Source organism: Schistocerca serialis, chromosome 1, assembly GCF_023864345.2.
Source record: "Schistocerca serialis cubense isolate TAMUIC-IGC-003099 chromosome 1, iqSchSeri2.2, whole genome shotgun sequence".
Classification (NCBI taxonomy): domain Eukaryota; kingdom Metazoa; phylum Arthropoda; class Insecta; order Orthoptera; family Acrididae; genus Schistocerca; species Schistocerca serialis.
In genome coordinates, this window is record NC_064638.1 from 269030337 (window position 1) to 269044742 (window position 14406).

Sequence of the window (14406 nt, forward strand, 5' to 3'; positions counted from 1 at the left end):
AAAGCTGACGACAGGTAACATTATTGTGAGTAGCGTTGCCCAATTGCGTTATGTGTTGGCAGTTGCTAGTCAGTGTGCATTCCACAGATTATAAAGCATTTGCTACAATAGTACAGTAGTTAACATTCATTTATTATTTTTACATGATTTTTTAAAAATCTCGAATATTATCCACCAAAAGAAAAGAACTCCAGAAAACATAGGCTCTAAAATGAATACATTAAGACTCCATGAGAACTAGTTTATCTTCTCTACTGTGACACACACCTCTTCTATTGAATAAGTGCTCAAAGTTCTTAAGAAATGCATTTTAGAACCCATGTTTCTTGGATTTTGTTTTGGTAGTACCCAGTCTCAAAACACTCTACACTTTTTGTTAACAACATGTATGATGAACTTTAATCTCAACATGCACATGTGCATTTAACGTTGCCGCCTAGACACATCTCAGTAAATGTTGCGTATAGTTTTTGAAAGTAAGTAGATACCAGTTTGTGGTTTTGCCTAAGAATGTGCTGGTGACCGTATTTTATTATTAAGTGAGAATTTTCCAGTCAAACACAATTACTTATTTAATAGAAACGTTATTTAACCGGAATACATAATTTATTTACGATCACTATTGTTCATTATCAGGTTATAATCCTGTTATCACTCTCGGTTAGCATTTATTCTTCGTAGTCGATGATTTTTCTGTAAAGTACAAAAGATTACGCTACGTGAATCATTAATATGCGGAAGAGTGTGGGCAGGTTATAATGTGCAAGATGGGAAAAGTAAAACTTTTTAAAAAATCGAAAAGTTCTTTTAACATAAAGCAACATGAAACATGAATTAAAATCAAAACCAAATCTCTACCTTCATTCATGGACAAGATGTAGAAGTCTTGTGAAACGGGATGCATCTTTCTGACTCACTCTGTATTTAGCGACGCATGTTGATAAATCGTGTTAGTGAGACGACTGTTTGGAAAGCAATACAAGGTTTCTGTCAGTCTGTTCCAGCCACCACATCAGCTGCTGCCAACCCCCCACCCCCCCTTACACCCCGCGCAACCCCCTTCCACCCCACTGCGAAGCCGTCAGCATGCGGTCGCCATGGCACCCTCTGGCAGAAGCGGAGCGGATACAGCAGCTGGCCACGACATGCTCCCCGCTCTACTCGGGGCTACCCCTGTCAACCCCGACAGCATCTCAGACGTTGCGGTGAACCGGGAGTTTGTATCGTCGCAGGGCCGGCAACATACGAGATTGCAATTACAGTTTGGTCTGCAGGATCATTTTCGTCGTACTCATATCGACCCAACATGTGTCGTCATGGTATGGAGTGGCTTTGCGTGCAAAACACGATGACCGCCACTTCGTGTAGCCGATAATTTGAGCAGCAACCGTTACTTTTCCTACGTGCTACGACCGTTGACTACGCCCTGTCTTCGATGTCTGCATGCTCTCGTGTTTTAACAAGATAACACAAGACCGAAGATTTATCACGCTCTCCCAATCTTCCTCGTTGCAGAGGATAATTTATTTATTTACATGTATCTTTGTTGGTAGTCCCTTCTTTGCATTACTTTTTTTGTTTGTCTATTGAATAAAAGCATTTTTGTTGTATTCTAATATAGACTCATATTTTTATAGTTAAACAAAAACTTAAAAATATATTCATATTGAAAACTTGGGAGCATTTGTTAGGAGGAAAAAGAAAAGAAATAGAGTAGTGTGAGTTCCTACACTCAGACACATTCCATACGGAAGGATCCCGGTAGTAAACTTCGAGCCACTAGCCCTGCCTGAAATACTTTTTTCTATTCCAAATGATTGACTGACTGTAGGGAAGTATGTCTGCCTTCACTTTGTCTTCCATGCTGTTATATTCTAATGAGTATTCAATTCCTATTTGATGTAAATCATTGTATTGTTCTATGTGTGTGGATGGTCTGTTTCGTTTGTATACGATCTAGTTTTGCACTGGTACTGCTTCTACAGTATAGCTGTTAGAGGTTTAACGTGCCTATTCAGGGCACACCCAGGCAGATTTATACACTATGTGATCAAACGTGTCTGGACACCCCCAAAAACATACTTTTTTCATATTTGGTGCATTCTGCTGCCACCTACTGCCTGAACAGTTGGAAAACGTTGTGTGGAGTGACTAATCACGGTACACAAAGTGGCGATCCGATGGCAGGGTGTGGGTATGGCGAATGGCCGGTGAACGTCTTCTGCCAGCGTGTGTAGTGTCAACATTATAATTCGGAGGCAATGGTGTTACGGTGTGGTCGTGCTTTTCATGTAGGGGGCTTGCACTCCTTCTTGTTTCGCGTGGCAGTATCACAGCACAGGGCTACATTATTGTTTTAAGCACCTTCTTGCTTCCCACCGTTGAAGAACAATTAGCGGATGGCGACTGCATCTTTCAACATGATCGAGCACTTGTTCATAATGCACGGTCTGTGGCGGAGTGGTTACACGACAGTAACGTACCTGTAATGGAGTGGCCTGCACAGAGTCCTGACCTGAATGTTATAGAACATCTTTGGGGTGTTTTGGAACGCCGACTTCGTGCCAGGCCTCACCGACCGACACCGATACCTCTCCCCAGTGTAGCACTCCGTGAAGAATGGGCTGCCATTCCCCCAGAAACCTTACAGTACATGATTGAAAGTGGAAGGTGTCATCAGGGCCGACCATATTGAATTCCAACATTACCGATGAATGGCGCCACGAACTTGTAACTCATTTTCAGCCAGGTATCCGGATACTTTTGATCACGTAGTGTAGCTAGCAATGGTCTGTAGGTTTTATTTCATGGTGTCCCCTCGTTTGGAAGCAAACTAGCCGTCAGTCTGTCACTGTTGTGTACCCCATTTTGTTTCCACTGCATCGCTAATGAGTTACAAATTGTTACTATCAGAGTCAGTGTTTTCGTTCTTTTCTGCGTCGAATACTTCCTATGGGTCTGGTTCATCACGTGTAAGGTTCTTCTGTACGGTCTGGTTTGTAGGTAGTATGCGTGATGTTAATTCAGTGGCTGCGTTCAGATCCTGCCATTTGTCTGGTTCCCTTACGGATTCTTAGATATCGGCATCTGTGAAACTGGTTTGTCCGACTCTAGTGTGTAATTTACAGTGCACAAGGATACGCTCAGGGTTCCTGGTTCCCTACAGGGACACTCTATTCGCTGACAGAGGTGCAATCGAAGAACGTGCGTTGGGTAGGTTCCGAGCCCTGTTAAAAAGTGTACCAGTGCTTCGACATGAGTCTGCACAGTGCATTTTCAATGGCTCCCGGATGTCGGAGGAAAAAGAATAAACTCCATGGCCTTTAACTCAGGTTAGCCAACCACTCTGCCACGCATTCATTCGACGCTGTTTTAGTTCATGCCTGTTCCTTAAATCCCCCCCGTGGTATCCATTACTTTGTCTGCCACTCTTCAGACAGTTATGTCGCAGTTCGCTGCCAATTGTTAGCTGTGTCGAATATATTTCGAGCATCAGGCACAGTGCTTCCACTGACCTCTCAGCAGAACAGTTATTTGACCTCGGATAGAGAAGGTTCTGATCATTTCCGAACAAACGATTGACGTTTAACCAACAAATAACACAGGGAATTGACAAAGCGGAAAAGCTTATAAATAAACTCGCACACATCGACACAATCCCTTACAGACTTCTACTACAAGCTATAAGAATGTATGACTGTGCCATGTTTGAATCTAGGTTTTGCGGTGAGCATATGGTCATGTTTATTCATGTGAATTACGTGATAGCAAATGCCAAATGTCGTTATCTAATTTCAGATCCGGCAATTTTGGTCTTTCCGACTCCTGTCGATCTGGGAGACAAATAACTAGACAATGACGTATTAGGGACATAAGTGGAAGCAAAACCGTGCCAGACAATTGAGCAACTGTCAGACACTCGTAACCAAGCTTGGTCGACAGTCCAAGAACATTGTCAACAGATTGGTAACGACAAACAAAGCTAAGTGAGCCACCACGTGCAACTTACTGCTCCAGAGCCAGAATACGGAAACGTTTTCTGACCGCTAGATCACTGAAGTTGAAAAATGGGTCCTCTGTGATAATCCAAAACGTAATAGGCAGTAACTCTCTTCAAGGAACCGCCACGAATCACAGATAAGCCAGGTTTACCCCCACCCCCCAAAAAGGCGCTTTTTGGTGTACTATTTGCAAAAGCCGTTCCTTTTGAAGTGCTGAAACCTGAACAGTCTGTGGACACAGACATTTACTGTGAACAACTACATGGAGCAAATTAATCTTTAACTGAAAGATGCGATTGTCAACAGAAAATGCTTTATTCTGCAACACTATAATGCAAGACCGCACTGTGCAAGACAAACCCTGGAAATAATTAATGAATTGGGGTGAAAGATAATATCTCATCCGCTCACCTTATATTGCGGCACCTGGTTTCCATTTATTCTGATTACTACAAAGTTTTCTAAATGGCAAAATAATTTGAAAATATGGATGATGTCCGAAACGCCATCTCCAGGTAATTTATTCAAAAACAAATTGATTTTTATTGATTCGACATTGAAAATCTGCACAATAGATGGCAAGAGGTCATTGATAACCAGGGTTATTACGTAGTTGATTGTAACTAAAAGCTGAACAGTGTATCTACTTCAATGTAATGCAAAACAAATGCTGTTTTCCGGTCCCCCTAGTACTTAAATGAGAGTCTTTGTCTAGAACACATTAGATTGTTTACTATTACACACAAACATCATTCTGGCAGTAAGGATTCTACATGATGTGTGCAACTCAAAGGGACTTCTGAATGTGGACTGACATCTTCAAGTAACATAAGAAATGGACATGAGAGAGAAGCGTTCAATAAGTAAGGCAACACATTTTGTTCCTCGACTGATGTCAGTTGAAAAAGTGTGGTAATTGCTATGAGATATCACGGAATATTCCCGCTTCATCCCCTATCGATTCGTAAAGTTCCGATTGGTGGGATACTATACCTAGACTTCAAAATGGTGTCTATAACGGAGGTGTCATCCAAGCAGAGAGCTGTCATTGAGTTACTTTTTGCAGAAAACCAGAGCATCGTAGATATTCATAGGTGCTTGCAGAATGTCTACGGAGACCTGTAAATGAACAGAAGCACCGTGAGTCGTTGGACGAGGCCACGGTCATCATCGCACCAAGGTCGCCGAACCCTGCCCGATCTCCAGCGTGCCGACCGGCCGCACACAGCTGTGACTCCTGCAATGTTGGAACGTGCGGACTCTCTCGTTTGAGGTGGCCACAAATATATACCTCCCTGTTCTACTGGGCGTCTCTGCTGATAGTGCTGACACACTCGTCGCTCAGTTGGGACCCACAAAGCAGGGTGCCCTCCGGGTTCCTGTTTGTTCCTATGAAGGGTGTACTCCACGGGAATCCGTAAGTGGGTGATGGGGACGTCACAGATGAAGCAAGAAGTTGGACTGGATTGTTTGGGGAAAGAGACTAAACAGCGAGGTCATCGGTCTCATGGGATTAGGGAAGTACGAGGAAGTAAGTCGGCAGTGCCCTTTCAAAGGAACCATCCCGGCATTTGCCTGGAGTGATTTAGGGAAATCACGGAAAACCAAAATCAGGATGGGCGGATGCGGGATTGAACCGTCGTCCTCCCGAATGCGAGTCGCAAGAAGTTGGCTCCAACATCGATCAGTAGAGTGGTGCCGTGCGGGCATTCAAGCCCTCCGGCTGAGGTGGCGTAAGGCCGTCGCATTGAACGGAGATTGAGTTGAAAAATACGGTTTTGGAGTCAAAAGAATGGGGAATATATATGGTGCATTAATGCTGCATTAATACCACCTGCTTTGAAAACAAAAAAGGTGTTGCGTTACTGGTTGACCATCCCTCTCGTAGACTGTTGTTTGGGGCGCAACAAAAAGTAACAAAACGGAACACGAGCCATCACTTAGAATGAGTTTGGCCGAAACCTATGCGACCTAAAGGGACAAAAACAACTTCTTCGAGTATACTGTTAAACATTCATTGGTTGAAGTACATCCGTCCGGCAATGGATAAGCAATCACGAACATGTCGTCCACTCACGAGTTAAAGAGCAGCGACTAGTCGAATTAATGGGATGACGATAGTTGAAAGTGAAACTTGTGAGTTCCGTGAGAGTTGACAAATTCGGCTCAGGCCAAGAGTGCTATTTAGTGATGCTGCACTTTCCCGCCATTTCAGAGTTAAGGCGACGTCAGCTGTTTCCAACTCTGCTCTCAGAGGCCCCAAGCCGCGCCACTCAGGGTAGGCCGCCAGCATTGAAGAGACCCCTGTTCCACTCGGAGCTTCACGCCAGAATGTTTTTCGTACTTCGCACCCCTATTTCACTTGTACTCTTCAAAGAGAAACGCGTAACTTGCGCTAGTCCAATCGTAATCGTACAACCACAGGTCCGGCGAGATGAAGACAATGTTGCACTTCCTTTCTACATGAAATTTAGCGAGCGGCCAGTTAGCTTTTTGCCGTCCACGAGTGGAAAAGTTTGTTTTCTACCGAACTGTGTGGCGCCAGTTTGTCGCGACAATAACTATAGGGTGTTTATAAATGAATATCGGCGTTTTAACGCTTTATAATATTAATTACATTAAAATTACAGTTAAAAATGACACGCCAAATGAAAGAGCAACTCAAACAGTTTTACCAAGAACCTTATAAATGTTAAATGTGAGCACAATTTGTCACGTGGCACACATCAAGTCTATAGCCGAGTTCCTCCCAAACGTTGATAAGTGTGTCTTCAGTGATTGTAGCAACAGCTGCTTCAATCCCGTTTCTTATTTCCTGGAGGTTTGCTGGTAGCGGAGGCACGTACACATGATCCTTGATGAAGCCCCAAAGGAAAAAATCGCATGGCGTTAGGTCACGTGAACGTGGAGGCCATGCAAAACCAGCCCTATCATTGGGCCTCTTGCGGCCTACCCAGTATTTGGGCAGAGTGAAGTTCGGATTGCGGCGGAAACATTGCGCGCTGCGCATGCGCACTGGTGCCAAATACAACTGTTTGGGTTACTCCTTTATTTGACATATCATTTATAACTGTAAGTTTAATGTAATAAATATTACAAAGCGTAAAAACCCCGATATTCATTAATAAACACCCTTTACTTTGTGGACACAGAAATGCGGCTATAGCCTGCAGAGGATAAGATGGCCAATGCGCAGTGACCAAAAGCGCTGGGCAGGTTCATTCATTTTTTCGGAAGGGGAGGAAGGAAGGAAGATCGAGTTTAATGTCCCGTAGACATCAAGGTCAGTAGAGACGAGAACAATCTCGGATTGTGTCAAGGAGAGGGAAGGAATTCGGCCGTCCCCTTTCAAAGCAACCATCCCAGCATTTACCTGCAGCGATTTAGTGAAATCACGGAAAACCCAAATCAGGATGACCAGGCGCGGATTTGAATCGTCGTCCTCCCGAAAGCCAGTCCAGTGTGCTAACCACTGCGCCACCTAGCTCAGTGCGCAGGGGGGCTGACAGTGTCTGCCATCTTTCGGCTGCTCAGCGATGATAAAGTCGAGGCACACGCCCGGCAATTTTTCTCACGAGATTTTCTAGAAACTATTAAGTAAAACAATTTCATTTTTGCATTACTTATAGATTTATATGTCAACTTTTAAGGTGTCAGGCAAATCCCACGCCTTCCATGAAAACCCTGACATGATAAGCATACCAGTAGTATGTCACATAGCTCCGAATAAATCGTGACATTAAATTAACAAAAGTAATACGAATAAAATGTAGGCTGGCAATGGCAAGGAAAGCGTTTCTGAAGAAGAGAAATTTGTTAACATCGAGTATAGATTTAAGTGTCAGGAAATCATTTCTGAAAGTATTTGTATGGAGTGTAGCCATGTATGGAAGTGAAACATGGACGATAAATAGTTTGGACAAGAAGAGAATAGAAGCTTTCGAAATGTGGTGCTACAGAAGAATGCTGAAGATTAGATGGGTAGATCACATAACTAATGAGGAAGTATTGAATAGGATTGGGGAGAAGAGAGGTTTGTGGCACAACTTGACCAGAAGAAGGGATCGGTTGGTAGGACATGTTCTGAGGCATCAAGGGATCACCAATTTAGTATTGGAGGGCAGCGTGGAGGGTAAAAATCGTAGAGGGAGACCAAGAGATGAATACACTAAGCAGATTGAGAAGGATGTAGGTTGCAGTAGGTACTGGGAGATGAAAAAGCTTGCACAGGATAGAGTAGCATGGAGAGCTGCATCAAACCAGTCTCAGGACTGAAGACCACAACAACAACAAATACGAATAACGAGTGAGCAAATGGAATACCACAGACTAACACAAGAATGCCTAAGTGCATGTCATACCTTCCCACCGTGAGACAGACGCAGTTCCGAGGGGAGAAACGAGAACAGAAGCCGAGAGCAGAACTGTGTTTAGTTAGAAGGCCCTACGATAAGGGACGGACACCCACGTCACCAGCTAACCGTTAGGACCACCCTCCAGCCCATGTTAAAAGCTAGAGCCTTAGCGTGAGACTTTTTCGCGTCTCTGTTACGTCAGGACCACCCCCCAGCCCATGTTAAAAGCTAGAGCCCTCCAGAAGAACAGTATAGATCTTACGATAACGCTAAAAGGATCACACCAGCTGCAAGTTTTAGCGTGAGACTTTTTCGCGTCTCTGTTACGTTGCAAACTTTAAAAAACATTGCCCCACCACGAAAAGTATAACATTTCTCATTGGATAGACACAATTTTTGTAGGCGGAGCTTAAGGTTAACATTGAGACCCTGATTGGTCAGATGAAAATACAGCCAGATAGTTTTTTTTTTTAAACCAACTTCGGTAAATTGTAGTAAGGAGAAGTTAGGGGAGAGTTGCTTCCGAGACGGCGAGGTGAGCGGAGCTGCGCTGTCCGCCACCCCCTGACGAACACCGACATGGTAATGAACGCACGCGATGCCGCATAACAGCGCATAAAGCTTCACTCAGAACTGCAGAAGTCTCATCTGTTACACCCCCTTTTTGCGTAATACTGGTGTCGATCGTCAATTAAAGCTCATGGTGTTCACATTTGCCACTTGAAGTAAAAATCTGAAACGCGATGATTTTTCTGTTATATAGTTATTGAGAAGCCACATCAGCCACTGTAATTTACGACAAGTTAGATAAGTAATTAAAGATAATTGAGTTTTCTCTCTTGTGAAACTTAATTTAAACCTAGATTATAGATGTGATATGTCATAGGTCATCCTTCGATCCATTGTAGAACTTGGAAACCCATTCAGGGAATATTCGTTCACATTTTTGTTGAACGCAGTTGGGTTTTACCATCCTGTATTAAAACATTTCCTTTTATCAATAGTGCAATTTATAAACAATGTTTTGTGAGTAGAATAAAATTTCCAATTGTAAAGTTAACTGCTTTTTCGACGTTATTTTACCAGCTAACTAAAAATAGGAAAGTCTTGAACCCCTTCCACTAAATTTAGTTAGTATTAAGATTCTTTTACAGAGTGTGCAGTGGAGCTGACGCTGAAATCATTAAGTATTTGGTTATATCATCGCTAGTCTCACTGAACTCTTCTGAATTCTACATGTCATTTGTGGTCTGACGTCTCCTTACCAGCAACAGGTCCCAGGTTCAAACAAGTCAATTCCCTAAAAAACATGCTCAGAGCGTCGTTGCGCGAAAGTGGTAGGGAGACACGATATAGAACAAACAGACACCACACAGAATGTTAGAAACTTTATGACGATGCCCCCATCATTTCGTTAATGGTCATAGTTATTGCGATATTTACGTGGAAGTAAGACACTGTGCGTAATCCGAAAAAAAATTTCAATAACAATAGGGATCACTATGGTTTTGTGTTTGGTGCATATTACATAATATGAAACCCTGTATGAAATTTAGTTGATGTATTAGATTTCTATTTCCACTAGAGTGGAGGCCTCTATCTGTGACCAATCATGCCACAATTGATCTGACATAGCACACTCATTTCCGATCGCACCGGGCCAATGCTAAAGCCAGAGTAAAATAACTACAGCATTCCTCATATATCATAAACGGTTTGAAATAACGAAATGAAATGTTGGAAAATGATAGCTTACAAAGAGGAAAGTTTTTACTATATGGTTATTACGCAAAACATCATTCTCCACCCTATTTCCGACGATGAAAACGTGGCAGAAAATCCAAAGAGATCCTGGTCGTATGTGAAGTATGTTAGCGGCAAGAAAAAATCAATGCCTTCTCTGCGGGATAGCAATGGAGATGCTATCGAAGACAGTGCTGCCAAAGCAGTTACTAAACACAGGCTTCCGAAATGCCTTCGCGAAAGAAGACGAAGTAAATATTCCAGAATTCGAATCAAGAACAGCCGAAAGCATGAGTAACGTAGAAGCAAATATCCTTGGAGTAGTGAATCAACTTGAATCACTTAATAAAAGCAAGTCCTCTGCTCCAGACTGTATACCAGTTAGGTTCCTTTCCGAGTATGCTGATGCATTAGCTCCATACTAAACAATCATATACAACCGTTCACTCGACGAAAGATCCGTACCCAGACTGGAAATTGTACGGGTCACGCCGCTATTCAAGAAAGGCAGTATGAGTAATCCATTAAATTACAGGCCCATATCGTTAACGTCGATATGTAGCAGGATTTTAGAACATAAATTGTGTTCGAACATTATGAATTATCTCGAAGAAAACGGTCTATTGACACACAGTCAGCATGGGTTTAGAACACATTTTTTTGTGAAACACAACTAGCTATTTATTCGCATGAAGTGTTGAATGCTATTGACAAAGGATTTCACGTCGATTTCGTATTTCTAGATTACCAGAAGGCCTTTGACACTGTACCACACAAGCGGCTTATAATGAAATTGCCTGCTTGTGGAATATCGTCTCAGTTACGTGACTGGATTTGTGATTTCATGTCAGACAGGTCATAGTTCGTAGTCACTGACGGAAAGTCATCGAGTAAAACTGAACTGATTTCTGGCGTTTGCCAAGGTAGTGTTATAGGCCTTTTGCTGTTCCTTATCTATTTAAACGATCTGGGAGACAAAAAAATGGTTCAAATGGCTCTGAGCACTATGGGACTTAACATCTGTGGTCATCAGTCCCCTAGAACTTAGAACTACTTAAACCTAACTAACCGAAGGACATCACACACATCCATGCCCGAGGCAGGATTCGAACCTGCGACCGTAGCGGTCACGCGGTTCCAGACTGAAGCGCCTTTAACCGCACGGCCACACCGGCCGGCATTTGGGAGACAATCTGTGCAGCCGTCTTCGGTTGTTTGCAGATGACGCTGTCGTTTATCGATTAATAAAGTCATCAGAAGACCAAAACAAATTGCAAAACGATTTAGTAAAGATATCTGAATGGTGCGAAAATTGGCAGTTGACCCTAAATGAAGAAAAGTGTGAGGTCATCCATATGAGTGCTATAAGGAGTCCGTTAAACTTCGGTTATACGATAAATCAGTCAAATAGAAAGGCTGTAAATTCAAATAAATACCTAGGAATTACAATTACGAGCAACTTAAATTGGAAAGAACCCATAGAAAATGTTGTGGAGAAGGCTAAGGAAAGACTGCGTTTTATTGGCAGGACACTTAGAAAATGTAACTGATCTATTAAGGAGACTAACTAGACCACTCTTGTCCGTCCTCTTTTAGAGTACTGCTGCGCAGTGTGGGATCCTTACCATATAGGTTTGACGGAGTACATTGAAAAAGCTCAAAGAAGGGCAGCACGTTTTGTATTATCGCAAAATATTGGGGAGAGTACCACTAAAATGATACAGGATTCGGGCTGGACATCATTAAAAGAAAGGCGTTTTTCGTTGCGACAGAATCTTCACATGAAAGTCCAATCACCAACTTTCTCCTCCCAATGCAAAAATATTTTGTTGACACCGACCTACATAGGTAGAAACAATCACCCTGATAAAATAAGGGAAATCAGAGCTCGTACGGAAAGACACAGGTGTTCGTTCATTCCGCGCGCTACACGAGATTGGAATAAGAGAGAATGGTGAAGGTGGTTCGATGAACCCTCTGCTAAGTGCTTAAATGTGATTTGCAGAGTATCCATTATGTATATGTAGATGCAGAAACAATGTGATGAAGCGAGAAATACAATGGGTTTTGGAACAGTGTAGGTCAATACTTCTTTTTTTTTCTGTACTGAGAGTGTGCTTTCTCGCAAGATACTGACCTTACTTTTCTTCAGGTAATAAACTTAATAAACCACTGTTTCAGAACTCTCTAGCAATTGCTTCTGCACATGTTAGTAGTGTTTTGGCAAAAGAAGCAATTTTTAACACGGAAACCAGAGAAATGAGTAGTTTTTACCCGATGTTCGCCGCTCAAGAGGCTTCTTTGAATGTTAAAGATTGTTAACAAGCAAGGCGAAAATAAATACCTGCATTTTCGATGGAATTCTTTTTAGATACTAACCAAAGAAGATGTGAAGATCTTTTTTAAAGGTAACCATACTATTGTGGGCGCGGAGATGCCCCACTTAACATAAAAAAAAAAAATACGAATGTAGGCTTGAGTTCAGAACGGCACTTTTCCTCCAGCGCCTTCCCGCAACCCCCACTACAACGTTTCTCGTCATGTGTACTCAACTGTCTGCGCATCTACCAGCCACAGTATTCTGCGCGGACTCACCGGCGTCATCTTACATCACGACCATTGGAGACTTGGCTGGAGTCTGATCGGCACCAGGGTGACATGAGGAATAGCTCGGGAAGATTGACCTAGGAGCGCAACTAAAAGAGACAAAACATCTCTCCAACAATTATTGCATGGGTGCTGCCCTGGTGAGCCAACGGCCTTGACGCAGTGATAACACTCCCGATCAGATCACCGAAGTTAAGCGCTGTCGAGCCAGGCTAGCAGCTGCATGGGTGACCGTCGGGTATGCCGAGCGCTGGTGGCAAGCTGATTGCACTCAGCCCTTGTGAGGCAAACTGAGGAGCTACTTAACTGAGAAGTAGCGGCTCCAGTTTCATAAACTGATATAAGGCCGGGAATGCGCTGTGCTGACCACATGTCCCTCCATATCCTCATCCAGTGATGCCTGTGGGCTGAGGATGACACGGCGGCCGGTCGGTGCCGTTGGGCCTTTTGGTCTGTTCGGACGGAGTTTAGTTTAGTTTAGCAGCCCTGCCTGGACCGGCTAGACAGCACCTTTTTTTCCTAAAAGGCAGAAGTCCTCCGGGCCGTTGTGAACAGACGACTAAGGGACTCGCCCGCACCACTGTAGCCTGGTGTGTTTTTTGGCTAACGTCTACTACAAAATACAGTCTGGAACATGTACATACGATGAATTTAACAGGGGATCAAATTCATTTGCTTTATGTTTGAATAAAAATTGATTAACCATCGCTTCACTTTCACGAGGGGAACATGCATGAGGTATTATTGATTGATCTGTTGTAATTGTTTATGTCATTAAAAACGACAGTCCTCGTTCCTCCTTACGCTGTACGTAGCATGATACGAGGGTTGCCTAATAAATAACACTGCTGTAACATGAAGGATGTGCATCAATGTTGAAGGTAGCTGATAGAATAAGGACAGCTGAAGTAACGCAGTGAGCCAGAGGGCTGTGTTTGAGTCAGTTTTAGTGTGTACTGTCATAAAGTGCAAGAGGCCAGCCCAAGCGGCGTAACAGTGGATTTAGGAAACGTTAAAAATGCGCGTGGATCAAGACTGAAGTGCCACGTTGTCGGAATGGACAACAATGCTGCGTGAGGCTTGTCCAGATGCGGCATGGCCGTGCAGCACAGTGGCGAGATGGATGAAATTCTGTAGCAATGGCAGGAATGTCATACAAGATCGACTCCGTTCGGGACGACTCCACACCGACAACATAACAATTGAGCTCCCTACCTCTGTGCTGGATCTGGATCGCCAATGACCAGTGCGTGAGTTAACCGCAGAGGTAGGCGTGTACCACAAAACAGTGCTCCACATTTTGCTCTATATTCTTGGGTTCCGTAAAATTGCAGAGCGTTGGATACCGTACGAAATGAGCGAGGTATAATAGTATCATCGTTATGCACTTGCAAATAAACTGTTCCGTAGGTACCACACGGAGGTTGAAGTGTTCACGTGGGCAATACCTGGGCTCTGCCGTGCGAACCACCATTAAAGCGGTATTGAATGGAGACGCTCTGGTTCCCCTCGCCCACAGAACGTGCTCCGTGAACCTAAAAGTACCAAAGTGGTGGTTATTGTGGCCTACAGTAACGATGGGTTAATCCTGCATCACATTGTACAGCAGGCACAGACGGTCACTCCAGCCTGTTTCTGCAATTTCTTGCGACATAACTTTTGTCGGGCACTGAGATAAAAGTGGTGGCACCTTTACGGAA